Source organism: Quercus robur, chromosome 4 (assembly GCF_932294415.1).
Source record: "Quercus robur chromosome 4, dhQueRobu3.1, whole genome shotgun sequence".
NCBI classification, from domain to species: Eukaryota; Viridiplantae; Streptophyta; class Magnoliopsida; order Fagales; family Fagaceae; genus Quercus; species Quercus robur.
In genome coordinates, this window is record NC_065537.1 from 54,368,064 (window position 1) to 54,381,911 (window position 13,848).

Consider the following 13,848-nt stretch of genomic DNA (forward strand, 5'->3'; position numbering starts at 1 on the left):
CGTCAGTGACAGCCATCCTAGTCACCTTCTCCTCCCCTACCATGGGTCACAAAGGAAGTTACCACAACCTGGGATTGATTTAATTTCAAAGGATGAGTATTGATTAATTTCTCACCCTTTATTCTAATTTTTTAAAAGTCTTACAGTAATTTTTTGAATTCAATTGCAAAATATGGCCAGGGAAAGTATAGATCTTATTTTTCCGCCAAAGTCACAGATCGTTAACACTTAGGAACAATGGAACATAGAATTTGATTTGGCTGCATTTGCCATTTAAAAAATTAACTTGTAGAAGTACGTTGGTGGGTTCTAAACAGATTCATTCCAATGAAACCATGGTTTGAACTTAACCAAAACCTGTAGATTTGTTGAACGAATTGAATAGGAGGGGAAGAAGGTGATTGAGATGGCATTTAGAAATTTATCATTCATGAGTTGTTTGTTTGTTTGTTTTTTCTTTAATTTTTTTATAGAAAGTTTTACTAGTGAATTGATGACATGATATAATCAAGACATTTTATTACATCAATATTTTGTGAAATTTTTGTAAAATAGTTTGTGACGGTATCATTACTCTAATGATTTTTAGCAAATAACTTTTTTTGGGGAAATGAACTAAGTTTTAGCTTTTTGTCACCCATTTAACACAAAATTTACCAAAAATATATCTTTTGATAAATACTATACATAAAAGTTAATTAAAATAGGTTGCTACCAAACAAACCTTTTAGTATCGATTTTGAGATTTTATAAATTGTCTTATTTAAACTTGTAAAGCCTTAAAGCAAGTAAAAAAAAAAAGGGATTTGGACTACTTAAAGAAAATTAAGACACAAAAAAAAAGAACGCAATTATTTGTGAACATGTTTTCTAAAGAGATTTAGAGAGTTTTTAGGCCATTTTGAGGGTTACTTGATTGTGAATTTGAATGGGAAAGGATGGGGTGTGTAATATAGTCAGGCTCTGCTCTGCAATGGGTTTGTAATACTAGGCAAACCCAGGCTCAGATCCAACATATAACGTTATTAACCACAGATTTTTTTTATTTTTTAATAAAATAAAAATGTTTTATTGAATATTGACCATAAGAAAGAAAAATATATTGGGACATTAATAAAAGCATACTGGGACATTAAAATGATATGATTTCAAATCGGAAGCTCTGTTTTTGGATGATGTCAAGAGGGAGAGAGATAGTGTAGTATATACTATATAGTGAGAAAGAGAAGCTCTTTCTTCTTGTACCAAAAAAAGGGGAAAGGAGGAGAATAAGAGGCCTACTGTGAAAAATATCGAGTGATGAGTAATGAGTAATGAGTAATGAGTAACGAGTGATAGTGCCAAATGGGTAGGGTATTTTAAGTGATGAGTGATGAGTAATGAGTAATGAGTGATGAGTGACGGAAATTGAGTAATGAAAAAAAGTCATCCAAACAGCCGTACAATGATGTCAAGAGGGAGAGAGATAGTGCAGTATATACTATATAGTGAGAAAGAGAGGGAGAATAAGCTTTTTTATGGATTACATCACAGAGAGGGACAAGCATGAGTTGAAAATCATGCCTCTCCTAATCGCTAACTCATCAATGTCTTTCCAACGTCCTAGCACAACTTTTTAAAAATCTTTGGCTGATCTCACACAAAGAATACTGGTTTTTTCTTTTTCTTTTTTTCCACATTGGATGAGAGGGTTCCAAAAATTGATGAGGTCTTTTTCTATGATGTCAAAAAAATCCAATAGCCATGGCCCATGGGAATAAAAATGTTGTCGTCTGACGCCACTAAAGTCCAGAACCAGAATTGTATACTCAAATGTTTTATTGTTTTTTTCTCCTTTCTAAAAAAAAATGGTAGTTTATGACATAACGCACTCAAGACTCATTAGCCACGAAGGTGCATTGATTTGCTTCCATCATAGAAAATGACATGAGAAATCAAAAAATATTTCAACAAAAGAAGAAAATTTTCCACTTTAATGGAGCACAAGGCCTATATAGAGGTTTGCAATGATAGCCTGTTTCTTCAATACTAACCATTGCTAAGTAAATTAACACTTTATAGCAAAAGTTTAGATTATTAGTTACGAGAGAAATGAGGGGCTCAGGGAGAGGAGGTGAGGTAGGAGACACTCGGAAACTTAGCCATCCATTACGCAAGTTTAGAGTCCGAAGAGTTAGAATTGTGCAGAGGGTGTATGCAAAGAAATCGAAAAGCTTTCATCTTCAACTTAATCAAGCAAGGTTAGTGATAAAAATCTCTCAGTTTTCTTCTTTTGTTAGCTTATAGTTTATATAACATTGGTGCAAATTGGATATTATGATATTATCACACCAAAGCACCCCAAGAAAAGAAAGCTTAGTAATATAATAACAGGGATGATTGCATATAGCTTATATAATTATGTGATAACTATGTTCCCCAAGTTATTTATAATAGAAATGGAACTTTCTTTAACTTTTTAAGCTATAGAATTACCTATGTGATGAGATATACTTTATTGTGGTTTTTGTTCACTTGCGCCTTTGATTTTATAAATTTCTCTATCATGATCATTGTTTATAATTGTACAAGTGAGCAAGACTTCATCTCCTCTGCCCCAACTCATGTGGTCTTTGTTTTCCTGATTCAATCACTGACTGGCCTCATCCAAGTTCAGTATCAAAGCAAAAGTCTGTCACCATTTGACACACATCCGATAAGTATGTGGACTTCCTTTGGGGCAATCTGCATCTACAGCCTGGGACTTGCAACAAAGATGGAGCCCAAAACTCGTAGCGCAAGCTACTCTAAAGTTCTCAGCCATGTCATTCACATCTCTGGAGTGCTTTCTTCAGCCTCCCTAGCATTGACTTTACTCCCACGCTTTATAATATGGGTCATCTTACCTATAATGTTAGCATATATACTGAATAAGCATGTGTATAAATGGCTTTACCAAGAAATTGTGAAAGCAAATTATCATGTATGTGAAATCCTTAATAGGTTTCTCAATATGATGCAGCGGCAACATTTGCCCATTTGACAAGAAAGGTTTACATAGCTGCCTATAAATTTTAAGTATATAATAAAAGTAGAAAATTTTGCTAAATTTAAGTAATCGTTAACATGTTCTTGATGTGAATTTTGGCAATATGATATAAAATTATTGTTTGGGTCAAGAAACAAATCTGCCAATGAAGGTATGATTGGTTAGGTGAAAAAGTCTTAAGGTCCTCTGCTTCCTTGTCTTGGCTGCCACAACCACTAGTATGCCTTCACAATTTTTCTTTTTTAAATCTTAGTTCAAAGCACCATAAAGAAACCAAAAAACAAAACAAAAAAATGTAAATTAGTTGTACTTCTATCTTGTGACACTCATGGTTTGTGTCCACGTGTGGAATTTCTTACCAAAAAAACTTGGACCCTAAAGTCCTTATATTTGCAAAGATGGCTTTTAGGTGACGACAGATTTTCCTTTCGTTGGTCAAACATTGTAAATTACCAGAGTGCAAGAATCCATTAAAGTTGTAGCAAAGATGTCAAGGGTAGTTCTTATTGTTTTCTTCTTAAAGACTCACCTAGAAACAGGGTCCTGTGTAAGATTCGGCGAAATATTTTTGGACATTCTTGTTGCTCGGTATTTTTGGACATTCCTATGTCAGAAATCTCATTTTGTTTGCTTAAATTGAGTGGTAACTGAGAATTAAGATGACAATAGCAGATAGAACAGATAGTTTGGTCTGTTGTTTTGCTGTTTGTTTGTTAATAAAAAAAACTCTTTAGCCCGCAAATATTTTAATTGTCAGAGATTACTAAATTCTAAAATATTACTAATAAAGTGTGCTATATTTCTCCTTAATTTTTTTAAATTTTTTTTTTTTTATGGCCAATCTAATTTTAAAAGATTACTAGTAAAGTACTAAAGTGACTAGTAATGTACTAGCACTATGAAAGTTGCATAATGTAACCTTATCCGTTTCACACGAACATTGCATCATCATGAAATCTGGTCCCTTTTGTGAGGTCTTGAATCACCAAGACTTTGGAAAATATGTAAACTTTTAAGACTCAACAATATCCTTCATCGTAGGACAGTTCGTTGTTAAAAATACTCGATGCAATGAGTAGAAGCATAAAGAATTTAAGAAGATTAAGATCAATATGGTTCTAACAATGATAGTTTTTTATAGACCAATGAGTAGAAGCCGATGACATTTAGTGTGTCACCCTCACAAATCACGAATTTGAGGTTCATTGAGGCTACTTTGGTTGTCCATGCAGAAGCAAGTTCTCCTTTATGATTCCTTGCTACCATTACCATACTAGCTTTGTCTTCACCTGTGGTTGCATCAAAATTAACTTTAACAAAAGGTGGGATAAGGAGTCCCAAGAGTTACCTCTTTCTGCAACCTGGCCTGCAAATTCCAAGACATTAGATGATCAAAGTAAATCTTGTTTATTTAATTATTTAACTAAGTAGAAGCATAGGATTTAATTCTTCCCTTATGGGTTGTCTTATGATACGATTTCTTGTCATCTATATCGTGGTACAAATCACAATAGACAATTGCAAATAGTTTGAAATTCCTTACTTCTTTCTTTTAGAACTTTTGTTTATCTTCTTAAAGTAATAAGAATCTCACCTGTCGAGCATTTCAATTAAATTATACCATGAAAGTTTCACCCCCGGCTGTTGCAAAATTCCAATTGTGAGCCGAGTTGATTGATTAACCAATTATGCAATTGCATTCAACTTAGGGTTGATGAAATAACATAAACAATATCGCCAATAGCAGATTCCTAAACAAGTGCAAAAAATAAATAACATGGCAATATGGTTACAATGTGAAAAACCCAAGGCAACAACAAATGGAAAAGACACACTGTGGAACTATTCACCAACATCAAGGTTAGGAAACAACATCCATTACTAAAATAGTTTATATAGTAAACTAAATCTTAAATCTACTATTATCTCATGTAATACTTAATAACGTGACCACTTGCACCTCCAAATTTATGGATTCTTCTAATTTGGATTTTGTCACACAAACTTCCCACTCTTGACTCCAAGAACCTCTTGAAAATTTAATCTCCACTGAAAATCTTGGGATGGGTCTATGGATTCAAACTTGATTCGTACTATGACAATAGCAACAACGTATTCATTCTTCTCTATTTGCTTGTGAAACCATAGGTTGAATGGGTAGAGGTTACCATTTTCTCTCTACATCTTTTTAAAAGTCATCTTTAATGGGCCTCTATATAGGCTCTCTATTAGGGTTACAAAACTTAGTGTATAGCCAACTTGAAGTAAAATGCACCATATCCAAAACTAAAATCGTAATTCTCGGTAGATTGACAACTTATCTCGATAGATCGAGATACGTATTGAGAAGTAAAAACTTCTCTTCCCTTGAGCTAAACTTGGGTCTTTGTCTTGGACTTCAAAATACACCTTTTGACTCAACAAAACTTACAATTTGTCATGTTTCCTTTACATTCTTGTAACATTTATGTCCAATAAGTTAAGTTTTGTCAAACTTTGACAAATTTGAGCTAATTTACATAAAAAAACATAGACAAACATCATAAAAATAAACAAAACTTCTCATACTTACATGCTAATTCACAAACCCAAAGCCCAAATACACCCAAAAACTCTTATGATGTTTGTCCCATGGTTTTTTACTTTAAAGAAAATGAGTTTTTTCACATAAATTTTTGTGTTTTTGTGTGTGATTGATATTTTGCCTTAGTGTGATTTTGGTGATTATAATTTTTGTTATTGATTTATATTGTTAACTTATTTTCCTAAGTCACACCAAACTAGATATAGGTACCCGATAAAAATACCCTAGTTATTAATTGGAGGCAAGCCCGAACCATATATATTTTAGGAAATTCTGCCATGGCTCTCTCAGTCCTGGACTGATATGATATCCTTTCAATAATTAAATGGTACATTACAATGTATTTTACTTGAACGAACCCACATATATAACATTATTGACATCTGAAATGATGTGGAAAATGGGTCTTCCAATGCCTACATTAAAATTGGAAGCTTTTTTTTATGGATGATGTCGCATGGGGAGAGAGAGTGTGTATAGCAATAAGTGGCTAACACAAAAGTCTCCGATAGCACATACTCTTGTCTAAACTTTTTGGTTGATGTCATACAAAGAAAGGTTTACATATATGTTGGACTATGGTCGCAAAAGAACATCAACTTTAGTGCTTCATGATGTTTTTTTCTCGCTGAAGTCACAAATATATTTAGCCAATAACCATGGGACTAATTAAAATGTCGTTGTCTGACGCTAGACTAAATGCCACAATTGTATATATACTCGAAATGTTACTTTTTTATGTCACATGTTAGGTGCATGATTGGCCTCATCCAAGTGGAGTATTAAAGCAAAAGTCTATCACCATTTGACACACACCCCATAAATGTTAGTTTATGATGTCACATTCTATGGCCATTAGTTAATGTTATATATTTTCACAACAAATCATAGAAGTTAAGTTATTATTGGTTCTAATTTAAACTCGCCGTTTAAATTACATTTTTATCCATCAATATTTGCCAATAACAATCTGTCATTTATGATTTGTTATAAAAGTACTATGAAAATATTGTAGATATAGCATTTTTCGAAAATAAAATAAAGTTTACTTGTTTTTTGTGACACTCAAGGTTGTCCAAATGTATGACAGGGTAGCAAAGATGTATCACAGGGTAATTCTTACCGTTTATCCTCCTTAAAAACGCACCTAGAAACAGGGTGTGTGAATTGGAGAACTTTTTTTGGACATTCTTGTTGGTTGGAATTTTGCCATTCTTTAGGCTATCCGAAATCTCATTTTGTTTGCTTAAATTGAGTTGCAACTTAGGGTGACAAACAATAACTAAAGACAGAGCAAGGATTTTTGATTGAGGAGCGAAGAACAAACATAACATACAAAAAATTGAAAATTCAAATAAAGATTCATTTAATATTAACAAATTATCAACAAATTAAAAAATACAACTAAATTTATTAAATATTCTGCAATTGATCATTTAAAACAATCTGACCAATTAATTTAAAACAAGTAGACAACTATTATCAACTTTAGTTACTTTACTGGTTACTAGTACGACTATCAATTTACAACCCACAAGGACCAAACCACTTACCTTTACTAATTAGTAGAGAGAGAGTGCTAAGATGAGGGGTGTTGGTGGCGTCCAATCCTACACGGTGCTTTAGTGGGAATTTAGCAACGTGTCACTCAGCAAACTCAATCACTCTTGGATGAAGTCCAGCCTAGAGCAAAGGAGGCAATAGGCGTAGACGCTATCAAGACGTTCTCTTAGATTTTTTTTATTTGGTGGTAAGAAATTTTACTGATTAAGCTAATTTAAAACTAATTATTGTCAAATTTTTTAAAAGTTAAAAATAATAATAAAAAGCACTAATTGGATTATTTTTCTTTTGTTTTCCGATTGGTAAATTTTGTTTTGTTTTTTTTATGAAGGTAAGGAATTTGTTGGGAGGGCCGAGTAATTTATTGGGCCCAAATTATAAAATCTACCTACATATATTATATATATATATATATATATGAAAGGAGTGGAGGCGAGGCCTTGGTCCTGGTCCATGAGTGGCTCCTTCCTAGTAGTTGTTACAGATAGTTTGGGCTTTATTTCGCATTTATGAGTAAAACTAACTTCTTGGGCCCGCAAATTTTGTTATTAAACATTATGTAGCATCCATTAAAAATGTGGAATCTTTAGATTTTTTTTTTAAAAAAAATAATAATAATTATTAAGATTTGGTATACTTCGCCATGATTTTTTTTTTTTTTTTTTTTTGGGTGGCCAATATAAATTCTAAAGATTACTTACAGAAAAGTATGAAATTTGTAATAACTTTCAATTCGTTACATAATCCCTTCAATTTGCTGTAATAGAACAACATCATATTGACCTTATCACTTCCATCTAGACCAGAAAAAGTTTTTTTAAAAATGAAGCTAAATTATATATATATCAGACTGCTTTTGTCACTCCAAGAAAGTTGAATATATACACAACTGTGACAAATGTCAGATCCAGCTATCCACAGGTGCAATCATGTCTTGTAAATACAAATGCTAATGAAGTTAAATAGTGACTAATAAAGTTTGAAAGCAGCAATATGAAAGCCGCATACTGAACTCAATGAAACCTTATCTTTTTCTTATGCGCATTGCATTGTCATGATATTTCTTTTGCTCCTTTTTGTGAGGTCTTGAATCAACAAGACGTTGAAAAATATTTAAACTTTCAAGACGCTCAACAACATTGATCCTTCATAGTATGTCGGTTCCTTGGAAAAAAAAACTCAATGCAACAGCAGATCCCCAACTCTGTAATTGCAATACCATCTTCAGCATGATAACCCTAGTCTTCTTGCAGGCTTTTGCGGAGAAGAGACCACTGGGGTTTAAATTCCTTCTTGGCCCAAACATGCAGTAGACGGTCCAATACTTGGTCAGGTTTTTTCCAGTTTCTCCAGGTCACAAGTTCTTTTGGCTATTAGAGTATTAGTCCTAGGAGAATGATACCAAATGAAAAGACTTTACAGCTTGTTTCCCAATCACCCCGTCACATAAATTCCATTCATATTTGGGACACTATATATTCGACTCAAAAGCTTAAATTGTTAAAAAGGGGAACCAACAAATATTATGCACTAACAAGATACAAAAGTTAAGTCAAATCATCTTTCAAATGTAAGTGAGAGGGGGTGTATGTGATACTTATTAAGATCTTATATAAAGTGAGTTTAGTCAACGAATGAAACTTCATATTTAGGTTTAACTAAGTGGACATGCTAGCTATTACTGAAGAAAAACTAAGTTGCATAAATTGTATCAAAAATGTAAAGATCAGAGTTGTAAAACAGAAGGAAAGAAGGATAACGACACAAGGCAAACTAAAACTACATGAGGGTGTAATCAGTTAGCTAAACTACAAGTAGTTTAGGTGTTAATTATTTCATTTTATATCACACGTGTTTTAACTACTTGTTGCACGTGTATTAACTGCTTTTCGCATAAGTTGGCATAGTTAGTTATGCTCGGTTTTTTGGGCTTTAGTAATTCTTTCCTTAACTCTAATTGTATAAAGCTTTAATTCTGTACAGATTCATTCACTTTTGATCAATCAATTAGAGAAGATCTTCATTTTCTCTCTAAATCTCCCTCTCTGTGTGTTTGCACTTCTTCTTCCTCCATCTTTGTTTTCTTACATGGTGTCAGAGCTCGAGCCTTTATCAATGGCATCAAATACTCAGACTGATTCATCTTCCTCTTCTCAGCGAGAACTTTCTCCAATGGAAGATCCACAAAGTCCATTTTTCTTGCATCATGGTGAAACACCTAGTGCGATTCTGGTTACTGAGCCATTAACTGAGGATAATTACCCTACTTGGGCCAGAGCTATGAGGATGGCTTTGGATGCTAAAAGCAAGCTTGGCTTTGTTGATGGTTCTGTCAATGCTTCAATGATAGTTACACAACTCGAGAAACAAGCTTGGTCCAAATGCAATTCAATGATCTCTTCTTGGATCTTGAATTCAGTTTCACCTCACCTCACTGCTAGTGTTATTTACAGAGACACAGCCTTTAAGGTGTGGACTACACTCAAGAAACGTTTTTCTCAAGCCAATGGACCAAGAATCTGTCAACTTCAGAAGCAAATCTCAACTATGATGCAAGGTGATTCTACAGTAACAAGCTTTTTCACTGATCTTCAAGCTTCTTAGGATCGGTTATTGAATTTCAAGCCTCTACCACTTTGTTCATGTGGTAAATGTACCTGTGGTGTGAATGACAAAATCACAACTTTTCAACATCAAGATTCTCTCATGCAATTCCTCAGTGGATTGAATGAATCTTATTCTCAAGTCAAAACACAGATCCTCATGATGGAGCCTAGTCCCTCTATTGATAAGGCATTTTCCTTAGTAATTCAAGAGGAAAGGCAAAGACGTTTGGGCCTTAATGTTGCTCCTTCAGTTGAATCAACTGCACTTGCTGTCAAGAACCAAGGATTCAACCAGGGCATTTTATTTCTAGGCAACAATAGCAAGAATGTCAAAGGGAACAATGCAAAAGGAAGACCTGTGTGTAGTCATTGTGGAAAGGTTGGTCATGCAATGGAGAAATGCTACAAACTTGTTGGTTTTCCTCCTGGTTATAAGCAGAAAGGAAGAGTAGCTATGGCCAATCAAGTCCTTGTTGAAGGTGATCAAGGAAAATCTGATGCACAACAGATCAATTCATTCCCTTTCACTTCAGAGCAGTATCAATAGCTGCTTTCAATGCTGAGCTCTCATGCTTCCACATTTGGTGGTTCTATTGATCTCTTGCACTCAGCCAATTCTACCCTTTCAGGTAATATTTGTGATCTTTGGTCAGATTATGTTCCTTTAGGCATGCACCATTTAGTTTTTGCTGTTAATCCTGCCAATAAAACTGCTTATGGTAATGATGTTTGGGTTCTTGGCACTAGGGCTACAGATCACATAGCCCATTCTTTAACCTTGTTCACAAACATTACTGGTTCCATTTCTACCTTTGTTCAATTGCCTAATGGTGAAAAGGTTGTTGTTACACATATAGGTACAATTCAAGTTAGTTCAACTTTGATTCTTGAAAATGTACTATGTGTTCCTTCTTTCACTTTCAACCTAATTTCAGTTAGCCAATTAACAAGATCATTATCATGTTGTCTTGTATTTCTCTCCAATTTATGTTTCATACAGGACCTTTCTTATTGGAGAATGATTGGAGTGGGTGAATTACATAACAATTTGTACTTGCTGCACACTACAACTTCTTGCAAGTCTATTTCAGAAGCTTTCTCAATTCTTGAGTCTGTTTTTAAGTCCTTTGTTAATTCTGTGTCAGATACTCCTAGTGTTACTAAGCCATATCTTTGGCATCTCAGATTAGGACATGTATTAGATAATAAGCTTCATGTTTTACACAATTACCTTCCTGATGTTAGTACTTTTCACAGCAATAAAGAATGTGTTCTTTGTCCAATTGCAAAACAAAAAAGACTCCCTTTTCCCTCTTTTAATCATGTATCAGATAATGCATTTGATCTTATCCATTGTGATGTTTAGGGACCATTTGCTAAGCTTACTCATGATGGTTTCAGATACTTCCTTACCATTGTGGATGATGCCATAAGATCCACTTGGGTATATCTCATGAAATCAAAATTTGATACTATAGCTTTGCTGATTTCCTTTTATAACATGATAAACACACAGTTTCACACTAATATCAAGGTCATTAGAACTGATAATGCTCCTGAATTTTTCTTAAAGGATTTCTATGCTAAACATGGCATTATCCATCAACATTCATGTGTTGCCACTCCACAACAAAACTTAGTTGTGGAGAGGAAACACCAACACATTTTAAGTATTGCAAGAGCATTAAAATTTCAGTTTAATGTACCCATTTTTTATTGGGGTGAATGTGTGTTAACTGCTGTTCACATTATTAATAGGCTGCCTTCCAAGGTTTTAAAGCATAAAACTCCATTTGAGAAGCTTTATGGCAAATCTCCTTCTTATGCTCATTTGAAAGTCTTTGGCTGCCTTTGTTTTGCATCAACCTTGACTTATAACAGGTCCAAGTTTGATCCTCAGTCCACTTCCTGTGTTTTCCTTGGTTACCCCTTTGGTGTTAAAGGTTACAAATTACTTGATTTAGCTACCAAGAAGATTTCTGTCTCTAAGAATGTCCATTTTCATGAAACTATTTTTCCTTTTATTTCCCCTTCTCGTTCTTTCTCTCCTCACTCTAATATCCCTTTACCTCATCTTTTTCCTTCTGTAGCTCAACCCCTTGATTCCTTGCTTGATTTTCCTTCTTTTCCAGAACCTCATTCTGCTTCTAGTTCCCCTCCTTAAGTTCTCAACCCTAATGTTTCTTCTAATTCCAATCTATCTGTTCCTTTAGCTGATTCTTCTAATTCTTCCCCATATGTGTCTGACATGCCTATTGTAGATTCTACAGATTCTGCAGATATCCCTCCTTCCAATTCTATTCCATCTGATCCTCCTTTGAGAAAGTCTTCCAGGGTGTCTAAACCACCTACCTACTTGCAAGATTATAAGTGCAGCTCCATTGCGTGTGATAAGCATGCTTCTTCCATTCCTGCCAATAAGTCTAGTTCCTCAAGTACCCAATATCCCTTATCCAATTACCTTGATTCATCTAAACTATCTTCTACTTATGCCCATTTTTGCTCTCTCATTTCTATCATTCCTGAGCCTAAGTCTTACCATGAGTCAGTAAAGGATCCTAAATGGCAAGATGTTATGACATCTGAAATTGCTGGTTTGGAAGCAAATCGGATCTAGACTCTTACCCCTTTACCTTCTCATAAAAGGGCTATTGTTTGCAAATGGGTCTATAGAGTCAAATACAATGTTGATGGCTCATTAGATAGATACAAAGCTAGGCTTGTTGCCAAGGGTTTTACTTAGCAAGCAGGCCTCGATTTCACTAACACTTTCTCTCCTGTTGCCAAGATGACCACTATCAAGACTTTGCTTGCTATTTCTGCTATAAGAGGTTGGCATTTGGTTTAGCTTGATGTGAACAATGCCTTCCTCAATGGTGATCTTCATGAAGAGGTGTATATGCAGTTGCCTCAAGGTTTTCACAGCAAGGGGGAGCACCTGGTTTGCAAGCTCAACAAGTCTTTGTATGGCCTTAAGCAAGCTTCAAGGCAGTGGTACTCTAAGTTTTCAACAACTATCTTGAAGTACGGGTTCAAGCAGTCCAAATCTGATTATTCTTTGTTCACTAAGAAGTTCAATCAGTCTTTTATAGCATTGCTAGTTTGTGTTGATGACATTCTTATTGTAAGTAATGATGTTCAAACAGTTGAAGACCTTAAGAGTTCCTTGAATCATGAATTTAAGCTGAAAGATCTTGGCAATCTAAAGTACTTCCTTGGTCTTGAAGTGGCTAGATTAGAAAAGGGGATTTCATTGTGCCAAAAAAAGTATGCATTAGAAGTACTTAAAGATGTTGGCATGACAGGTTGTAAGCCTAGTAAAGTTCCAATGGAACAAAACCTGAAGCTAAGCAAGTATCATGGAGAATTATTGCCTGATCTTGGTGTTTATAGAAGGCTGGTTGGAAGATTACTATATCTAGCTATAACTAGACCAGACATCACATATCCAGTCCATAAACAAAGCCAATTCATGTCCAAGCCAAGAAAACCTCATTTAGATGCAGTCTACAAGGTATTGCAATACATTAAAGGGTGTCCTGGTCAAGGCATTCTTCTATCATCTAAGTCAGATTTGCATTTGAAAGCTTATACAAATGCAGATTAGGCATCTTGTGTAGACACTAGAAGATCCACTACAGGGTTTTGTGTGTTCTTAGGTGATTCATTAGTCTCATGGAAGTCTAAGAAACAATCTATAGTTTCTAAATCCTAAGTTGAAGCTGAGTATAGAGCCATGTCCTTAACTGTTTGTGAGATGACTTGGTTGCTAGCTCTATTGAAAGATTTAGAAATTCATCATCCACAGCCTGGTTTGCTTTTCAATGACAATTAGGTAGCAATTTATATAGGTGAGAATCCTGTATTTCATGAAAGGACAAAGCACATTGAAGTAAACTGTCATTTGGTTAGAGATAAGTTGCAAGAGAAGGTGATACGATTGTTCTTTACTCCTACACATTCACAGCTAGCAGATTTGTTTACCAAAGCACTTAGTAGTCAACAGTTAAAGTCCTTACTTTCCAAGATCAGTATTTCGAATATACACAACTCTGAATCTCATCTTG